A 9,152-nucleotide genomic window follows, 5' to 3' on the forward strand; every position below is an offset into this window, starting at 1 on the left:
TTGGCGCATGTATGAGATGCACCCGGTTTTGTCCCTTTAAAACCGGGTGTTACACCGAAGCTGTGGCTACCGTCGGAACGATCAGAGAGGCAGTAGTCGCATGCGGCCATGAAGTCCCGCATGGCACTGGGGTTACCAAGTCCGGAGGAATCCCAACAAAAGTTGGGCTCGTCATCTTCCTCGGAACCCGAGGGCCCATAGGTCGAGATGGCTGTCAGCCGGTCCCAGGGTGACCGCATACCGTACCCCAGAGGGTTTGGACTCGCCTCTATGAAAGCGTCCACCGAAGCGAAGTCGCTTGGTGGGTCGAGGCTGAATCCAAAAGGCACGAGATGGGAATCGGTCGGTACCTCTTGGTCGACGGGCGGTGACGAAGTCACGTCAGGGGCAGACTGCACCGTCGTCTCAGGTACGAGGGTGACGCCCAGTAAGTCCTTTGCGAGCGTGCTGGCGTCGTCCGTCCGCTTGTAGTTGGCGCGTTGTGGGGAAACGGCGCTCGTCTTCGTCTCAGACGCGAGGTCGATGCCCGACGTGTCCCTCGTTGGGGCGCCGGCGCCGTCGACTCGCTCGACAGCCGACGAGGTGCCGCCTCCTGCTTGGCCTTGGTTGCCCCGCCTCCTCCTCCGTCGGCGGGGGAGGCGACGGGACAAACCCAAATGTTGTTCTTCCGCCACGTGGGGAAGACGTCGTCGATTCCGCCGCCGGCGGGCGGGTTGTCGGCCGCCATTGTCGCTGTCGCGCGGTGGGGGAAGGAGTATCATGTCGTAGCTGCCGTCGAGGGACATGAACTCAAGACTCCCGAAACGAAGCACCGTCCCGGGCTGGAAAGGTTGTTGGAGACTACCCATTTGGAGCTTGACGGGAAGCTGTTCGTCAACACGCAGCATGCTCCTACCTGGCGCGCCAACTGTTGGCGTTTCGACCCCGGGGGGTCCCTGGACCGACGAGTAAATTATCGCCGCGTGCCCCAACCTAGATGGGTCGGCGCGAGACGGAGCGCGAAGGGGGGAAAACCGGAGGGAGACAGGTGTAAAATGGGAAACCCGCGGCCTTCGTGTTTGTCCCGCGCCCAGGTCGGGTGCGCTTGCAGTAGGGGATTACAAGCGTCCGCGTGGGAGGGAGCGAGAGGCTTATGCTCGCACCATCCCGTCCTCCCCGCGCGGCCAACCCTCTGTAAGAGGGCCCTGGACCTTCCTTTTATAGGCGTCAGGAGAGGGTCCAGGTGTACAATGGGAGATGTAGCAGTGTGCTAACGTGTCTAGCAGAGAAGAGCTAGTGCCCTAAGTACATGCCGTCGTGGCAGCCGGAGAGGTTTTGGCACCCTGTTCGTGTGATGTCGTGGCCGTCGGAGGAGCGCTGGAGCCTTGTGGAAGGACAGCTGTCGGGGCCGTCGAGTCCTTGCTGACGTCTCCTTGCTTCCGTAATGGGGCTGAGAGCCACCGTCGTCATGGAGCACGCGGGGCGCCATCATTATTTGTTTTACCGGGGCGAGCCAGATGGGACGTCGGTCTTGTTCCCCGTAGTCAGAGCTAGCTAGGGGTAGGGTAATGATGGCCCCTCCTGTGACGTGGTCGGTCCGAGCCCTAGGTAGGGCGAGGCGGAGGCTCCTCCGAGGTCGAGGTTGAGGCTGTCTTCCGAGGTCGAGGTCGGGCCCGAGCCCTTGGGTCGGGTGAGGCGGAGACCGTCGGCTGAGGCCAGGGCCGAGTCCGAGCCCTAGGGTCGGGCGAGGCGGAGTTCGTCGTCTTCCGGGGCCGAGGCCGAGTCTGAGCCCTGGGGTCGGGCGAGGCGGAGTTCGTCGTCTTCCGAGGCCGAGGCCGAGTCCAAGCCCTGGGGTCAGGCGAGGCGGAGTTCGTCGTCTTCCGGGGCCGAGGCCGAGTCCGAGCCCTGGGGTCGGGCGAGGCGGAGCTTCCTATGGCGCCCGAGGCCGGACTTGGCTGCTGTTAGCCTCACTCTGTCGAGTGGCACAGCAGTCGGAGCGGCGCAGGCGGCGCTGTCCTCTTGTCAGGCCGGTCAGTGGAGCGGCGAAGTGACTGCGGTCACTTCGGCTCTGTCGACTGAAAGGCGCGCGTCGGGATAAGGTGTCAGGCCATCCTTGCATTAAATGCTCCTGTGATACGGTCGGTCGTCGTGGCGATTTGGCCAAGGTTGCTTCTTGGCGAAGACTGGGCCTTGGGCGAGCCGAAGGTGTGTCCGTTGTTTGAGGGGGCCCTCGGGCGAGACGTAAATCCTCCGGGGTCAGCTGCCCTTGCCCGAGGCTGGGCTCGGGCGAGGCGAGATCGTGTCCCTTGAGTGGACCGAGCCTTGACTTAATCGCACCCATCAGGCCTTTGCAGCTTTGTGCTGATGGGGGTTACCAGCTGAGATTAGGAGTCTTGGGGGTACCCCTAATTATGGTCCCCGACAACTTGAATAATCTTCCCTTTCATCATCTTGATTATCTAGTCCAAGCTGAAAATATAGTCCTTGTTCACTATTAACATCATTTCTTCCTTCTTCGTTGTTGGTTTCTTCTACCATTATTGAATCTCAATCGATATCATGCATTCCATGGCCACTCCCCTATTCACCAAAATAGTTGTAATATAATATATAACTACTAAATTGCATATAATAAATTCGAACCACTAACAACTGTAGTCTGTGTGCCAATACAAGTCAATGCCCAGTCTTGTTCTTCGACAATGCATGCAGTCGTTTCGTCCATAGGGGAACTGCCTCATCGTTCGTAGTATTATTCAGAGTAAATTGCACAAACAATTAGCTAAATGGGTGCTCGGCTCTAGTGAACTAAATCCGGTGAATGGCAGGGCAGGCAGGCACCGCAGTGCGCGGAGACGACGAAATGGGTGCTCAGCATACGGGAGCTTACCAGAGTCGGCGGCGCGGGAACCGCACGGGAATGGGCCTCGGCGCAGGATCCGGTGAAGGGCAGGGCAGGAGTAGGATCCGGGAATGGCCCTGGGCGGAACTAAATCAGCAGGGAACGGCGAGATCCGGTGAATGGCAGGACAGGCAGGCAGGCACCGCAGTGCGTGGAGACGATGAATAGAGCCGATGGAGGAAGACGATGGCCAGGGAAAGGGGGAACGGAGAATGGAATATGGTACAAGGAGACGACGGCCAGGGAAGTTACGGAGCGAGGGCACGACGGGCACATGAGAAATGGTAATGATCATTAATCCAGCGCGATGCTAAATCTTCAAAACGGACGAGATTATAATGCCACAGATTCAATTGCGACGATCGTGGTGCCAATAGTCTGAAGCCCGCCGAAGGGGTGTCATGGTTGCAAAATTCTCGTATATGTGGATGCATGAAAATGGCTCCCACAAAGGCTAGACTGCACTAGTACGTACGTGTCCAGCCTTCTGGATACAGCAAACCAAACACACGTCGGATAGTGGTCAATGCATGCGGTGAGCCTGGCTCTCCGTGTAACCAAACACGATATTCACATTGATTTTTAACGGTTTTAACTAAAGTGATTTTTATATAAGTGTACTGAAAAACTGAACGTTTGGAAGTCTACAACAACTTTTGGTAGTCAGAAACTGAAAAAGCTGAAACAAAGAGGCGGGCTTGAACGCACCGACCGACATCGCCGGGAAGAAAGCCCGCCCGTCCGTCCTCTCCAATCCACGGTCTGGTCCGGAGGTTCCGGTCTAGATGTCTGATCGTGACGATGTTCACATGTAAATCATTTGCGGCACGGGGAAGCGAGCTTCTAGGCATCCAGTTAGACCTGTTTGGTTCAGCTTTTGGTCTGATTCTAGTGGCTAGAAGCCGCTTTTAGATGTCAAATGGACTAGGCTAGCTTCTACTGGCCACGCTTTCCTGGAATCATCCCTTCAACGACACCCTGGAATCAGACGTCTGGCCGTGTCTATTGGAAGTCGCCTCGAATTCTCGGCCTTATGTTGTGTTTAGTTTAGCTGTGAGCTGTAAAAAGGCTGTTGTGAGTTATATGCTGTGAAAAGCTATTGTGAAAAATAAGTTGAAAGTTGTTTGGTTCAAATTATTGTGAGTTGTCCGGTGTAAACAAATTATATATTGTTTATATGCACTCTGTTTAACTGTCTTTTAATCAATATATCTCGTTAAAAATGATTTCACATTTGTGTTCCTAATATTTTTTACAAATAAATAATTGTTTAATTCCATTTGTAATAAAAATATTTTTATTCCATTTACTATTTAATCCTATTTTAGTATCAGTTTATTGTATACGTTTATTAATATAACGAACTTCGATAAACAACAGAAGCAGGATCCAAACTGTTTTCAAATTTGTACTAAAGAAAAGTTGTTTTCCAAAGAAACGGCCCAAAAGCTGAACTCCTTTTGTCAGCTTCTACTTTTCCAAAGCAGAAGTAGGTTTCAAAAACATAACCAAACACACCCTTAGGCTATCTTCAACAGATCCCCTATCAAATCTCCTATCTCATCCTCTGATTCAAACTTCACTCTACAAACAGTGTCATCTACAGTTCTGTGTTCCTTATTTTACACTATCCGCTGGAAACGGTCTTAGACTTGAATACTGTAATACCCTAAAATCCTATTTTGGGTAATTTAGGATAATTCATCCCATGAAGCAAATAATTGTGTTTTCAAAAAAAGATTAAATAAGAAAATTCCCTATTTGTGTTAAATTATCCTGTGTTAAACTATTGAACTATATATTTAAATCTATTCTCTAAAAGAATTAAGTTAAGATATCTCTTAGTTAAGATTTTAAAAGTATGAATTATAATTCCTTAAAACAATGATGTAAGGGGATATCTCTTAGTTAAAAGCTAGATATCTCCAAGTCTTTATAATCATCACCTCGATAAAGGATACAGTGATTTCTACACGCGTGGATCTTCTCCACACCCATAGTGAGCGGACTGATTAGTTTCTTTGCATAGTACGTGTTAGCAGGCACTTTGTTCTCCTTTGGAAGCATGTCTGCGATAATACTCAAGAACGCATCGAAGCCAGCATCAGACACACCATATCTAGCTTTTAACATCAACAGCTTTAGCATAGACCGGAGCGTCGTGAACTCTTTGGTACAACCCTTAGACTCGTCGTACAAAGGCTCTTCTGCTGCCTTCTTCAGGGACTCCATACCTTTCATGAAGAACATCGATTGATCTGTATGACGACGCAACATTGCCTCTAGCAACTCTGCATCTTCCTCATCCATAACACTTGGCAGAACATGAGGTCTATCATGTTCATTTCCTCCAGCGTAACCATGATCAGTAACATTTTGCACTACATGTTCGCTCTGTGGAAGAGGTTGGTGTGTCTCGTGAACGAACTGAAATCTGTCGTCGATGTTCTCAGGGTTTCCAGTCGTATAAGGCGAAGAGCTACCCTCTCCATGCTTTGTCCAAATTGTGTAATCCTTCATAAATCCTCGGCATACCAGATGAGATATGATTTGTTCTGTGTCATTAAATACAATAGCATTTTTGCAGTCCATGCATGGACAATATATGTGTTTTGTCTTTGTTCTCCAAGCATGGTTCGTAGCGACATCAATAAACCTATGGACCTCGGATATGTATGATGGATCTAGCCTTGATAAGTTATACATCCAGGATGTCCTCTCCATCACCACCTGTAAAAAAGTAACATAAACACACAAGAACCAACCTTTCTTAGCAACCTTCTTCCAAAATATGGCTAAAATTGAGCAAAAATGAATAAAAATTGACATTAGCAACATAAACCAACCTTTCTTAGCAATCTTTTTCCAAAAAATGAAGATCAAAACCTCTCCCCATGTATTTTGTGAAATCTGGACCTCCAAAATCGCCTTCAATGGAAGTTGGCCGCGAGATACAGCTCCTGTCGGCAGGAAGAGGGAGTATTTATAGTACTAATTTCACTGGCGGGTTGCTTAAGAAACAGCCAGTGGAAACCTTTTTTCACTGGCGGTTATCCTAACACAACTGGAAGTTGGGCTGCGAGCTATAGTTCTTGTCGGGAAGGATGAAGGGGTGAAACCCTATATCCAAAATGTGGCTAAATTTGAGGAAAATGAACAAAAATTGGCAAGAGGAACATAAAACCAAACTTTCCTAGCCATACTCTTCTCTCTAACACATGGTGAAGGCCTAGTTCCAAAATTGAGCAAAGATGAACAATAATTGGCAATTAAAACATAATTAAACCAACCTTTCATAGCAACTAATAAAAACAATCTTAATTACCAAACCTATCTTCTTCTCTCTCCACACAACACATGAACCATTCATTAAACAACTTAATATGTCATGGATAAACTGATTTGAGAACTAAACATGAAAAAGGAGAGAGGATAGACAAAATCTAACCATATTAAACAACTTTATTTGAGGGAATAGAGAAAATAACCTAGCTATACACTTTCTCTCAAATGGTGAAACCCTAGATCCAAAATGTGGCTAAAATTGAGCAAAAATGAATAAAAATTGACATTAGCAACATAAACCAACCTTTCTTAGCAATCTTCTTCCAAAAAATGAAGATCAAAACCTCTCCCCATGTATTTTGTGAAATCTGGACCTCCAAAATCGCCTCCAATGGAAGTTGGCTGCGAGCATACAGTTCACTGTCGGGGGAAGAAGAGGGGTATTTATAACAGACAGTTCACTGGCGGTTGGCTTTAAAAACCGCCAGTGGAAACCTATTTCCACTGGCGGTTATCTTAACACAACCGCCAGTGGAAATAGAATGTTTCCACTGGCGCAACCGCCAGTGGAAACATTCTATTTCCACTGGCGGTTGTGTTAAGATAACCGCCAGTGGAAATAGGTTTCCACTGGCGGTTTTTAAAGCCGGGCCCACCTGTTTCTTTCACTGACGTTTGATAACGGAAACCGTCAGTGAAAAGTTGAACGTGCCGCAGGCTTTGAGCTCTTTTCTACTAGTGACTTCTAATTTAACAACACATTCAAAATAATGTTTTCTTTAAAATGAAGAATATGTGTATGGCATATTTGAAGCAATTGGCTAAATAAATGAATTATATACATAAATAAATTACGCCTTGCATCCACGCTAGACTTTTTGACTGTGCATAGAATTTGACATATGAAATTTGGAAACCTAACTCAGGTTTGAATTTGGATATTTCAAATAGAAATTAGAAAAAGGAAAAAAACAAGGAAATGAAAACAAATGGGAAAATGGGTCATCCGCTTGGCCACCCCCTTGCACCAAACCCATTTCCCTCACTCCCTCACGTTTAGCCCAGGAACATATTTGCACTCTAGCTGGCCCGCTTGATAACATTTATTTTTTTTCTTGCTATGCACGTACTTGCATCCTGCATCCGCATGACGCTGGCTGGTAGAGCCTCTACAACAGATACCTCTTCTATCGGAGCTCGTAACAAACTCAGCGCGGATGCTGCGAGTTGCTGCAACCACCATTACCGGTCGTGCCGAAAATCACGCTAGGAAGGATAATCCCTGCCGGACTCATCCAAGTCCAGGCATATATATATGCACCACAACGACTTCTCGCCTCATCCAAGGCCCCGTAAAGTGCTATCGTTCAGCCAAGAACGCCTCGTCGAGGCAAGCAGTGGGAGACCGCCGCCATAGATGAACTACGCTCCCCACCTGGGACCACACCTTGTCCACGTCGCGCGTGCTTGTGGCGTCGTCGTGCAGGGGGAGCATCAGGGGAGCCTGATATGGTTCGTCGGAGACTAGCGAAGGCCACGGACAGCGTCATGCCCGTCTTCGCTTCACCTTCGGTGAGCCGCCCTCTATTATTCTTGCTATTACATCTGCTCTCGATTATGGGTATCGGTGTTCAGATTGGGGCACAGGGTAGTTAGTTCACCTATTGCCGGTGCTGGCTTCGTCGTGGTCTAATGGCGCCGCCCGGCTGTCGATATGGCTAGGGGTAGGGGATGATGCACCAGTCGTTCGATCTGAATGGACGGACAAGATTAGATAGCCAGCGAACGCTTCGGCGTTTTAAATCCAGTTCACTGACTTGATCATGAACGACTGGATTAGCGTCAGTGTACCGGTTCGTTGCTGGGAGACTTCAGCCCTTGATCCTGGATCAGACGGCTCCAATCCAGTGCACTTGTTCAGCCAATACAGTTTTCTAAAGACGTCCCTGTGTTATAGGGAAATTAACCCGCCATCTGTTCCTATTTAAAGAGTGTAGCAGCCAGGTCCATGAATTTATAGAATACACCCTGACCTTATAGAAAATAATGTCCGCCATCCAAAGGGTTCGATTGATTATGAAATTAAATCCCGAAAATATTTTTTAGTATAAAAATAAATCCAAAGACTTGTTTAATTCATATCTAATCTATTTTAGTTTCTTTTTGATCCATTTTAGTTGCAATAAATTCATGATAATATTGTTTACCATCTAGTAACCTCATTTTAGTATGAAACATATGGTTAAATTTATGCGCTCAATTTGTTTTGGATCTGCCACTTAAAACTTCGGAAAATCATAACTTCTTTAACCGTAACTTTGATTTTAGTAGTTCTCGATCCCACGATCTCGTAGCGACACGTAGAATATTCTTATACAATTTGTTCATATGTTTGGTGTGATGTTAATTTTGCCTATACCATGTTTGTTTGTATTGCTACGACTAGTGCGAGGTTACGAGTCACCTGAAGAGCAAGTTGATACCTGGAATCTCAAGTCCCAGACAAGTTGTGCCCTTGATCACTTCTTTTTACCCAGTCATGTTCTGATTAATCATAATGATCTGCATAGGTTAATTTTGATGGGACTCAATAGGTTACCCCAGTTTGACTATCTTTATACTTTGATTACCACTGGACTTTGTGGGTAGTACTTGCTATTGTTTTATGTGGTTTTGGGTATGGAGATACACTATTCATGATTACACTTTTTATTATCTGTTTATTATTTACTGTTTATGATAAGATCATTATGTTAATTGGAACATGGAGAACCACCCGGGAAAACAGTGCTACCACAAGGGTTTATGGACGCCCTTGGCTGATTAACTAGGAAAGCTAGTGGATGATTACCTTTCCCGAAAGGGGCAAGGGCAGTAGGGGAGTGGTCAGTGTAGGGAGGTCCTTGGTTGATTTTGCTGCGATGGCGGTCAGTCGAGGGACTCATGCACTGGAGCTTCCTATAAACTGTAGCGGGTTTTCTGAAGC

This window comes from Zea mays, chromosome 6, assembly GCF_902167145.1.
Source record: "Zea mays cultivar B73 chromosome 6, Zm-B73-REFERENCE-NAM-5.0, whole genome shotgun sequence".
NCBI classification, from domain to species: Eukaryota; Viridiplantae; Streptophyta; class Magnoliopsida; order Poales; family Poaceae; genus Zea; species Zea mays.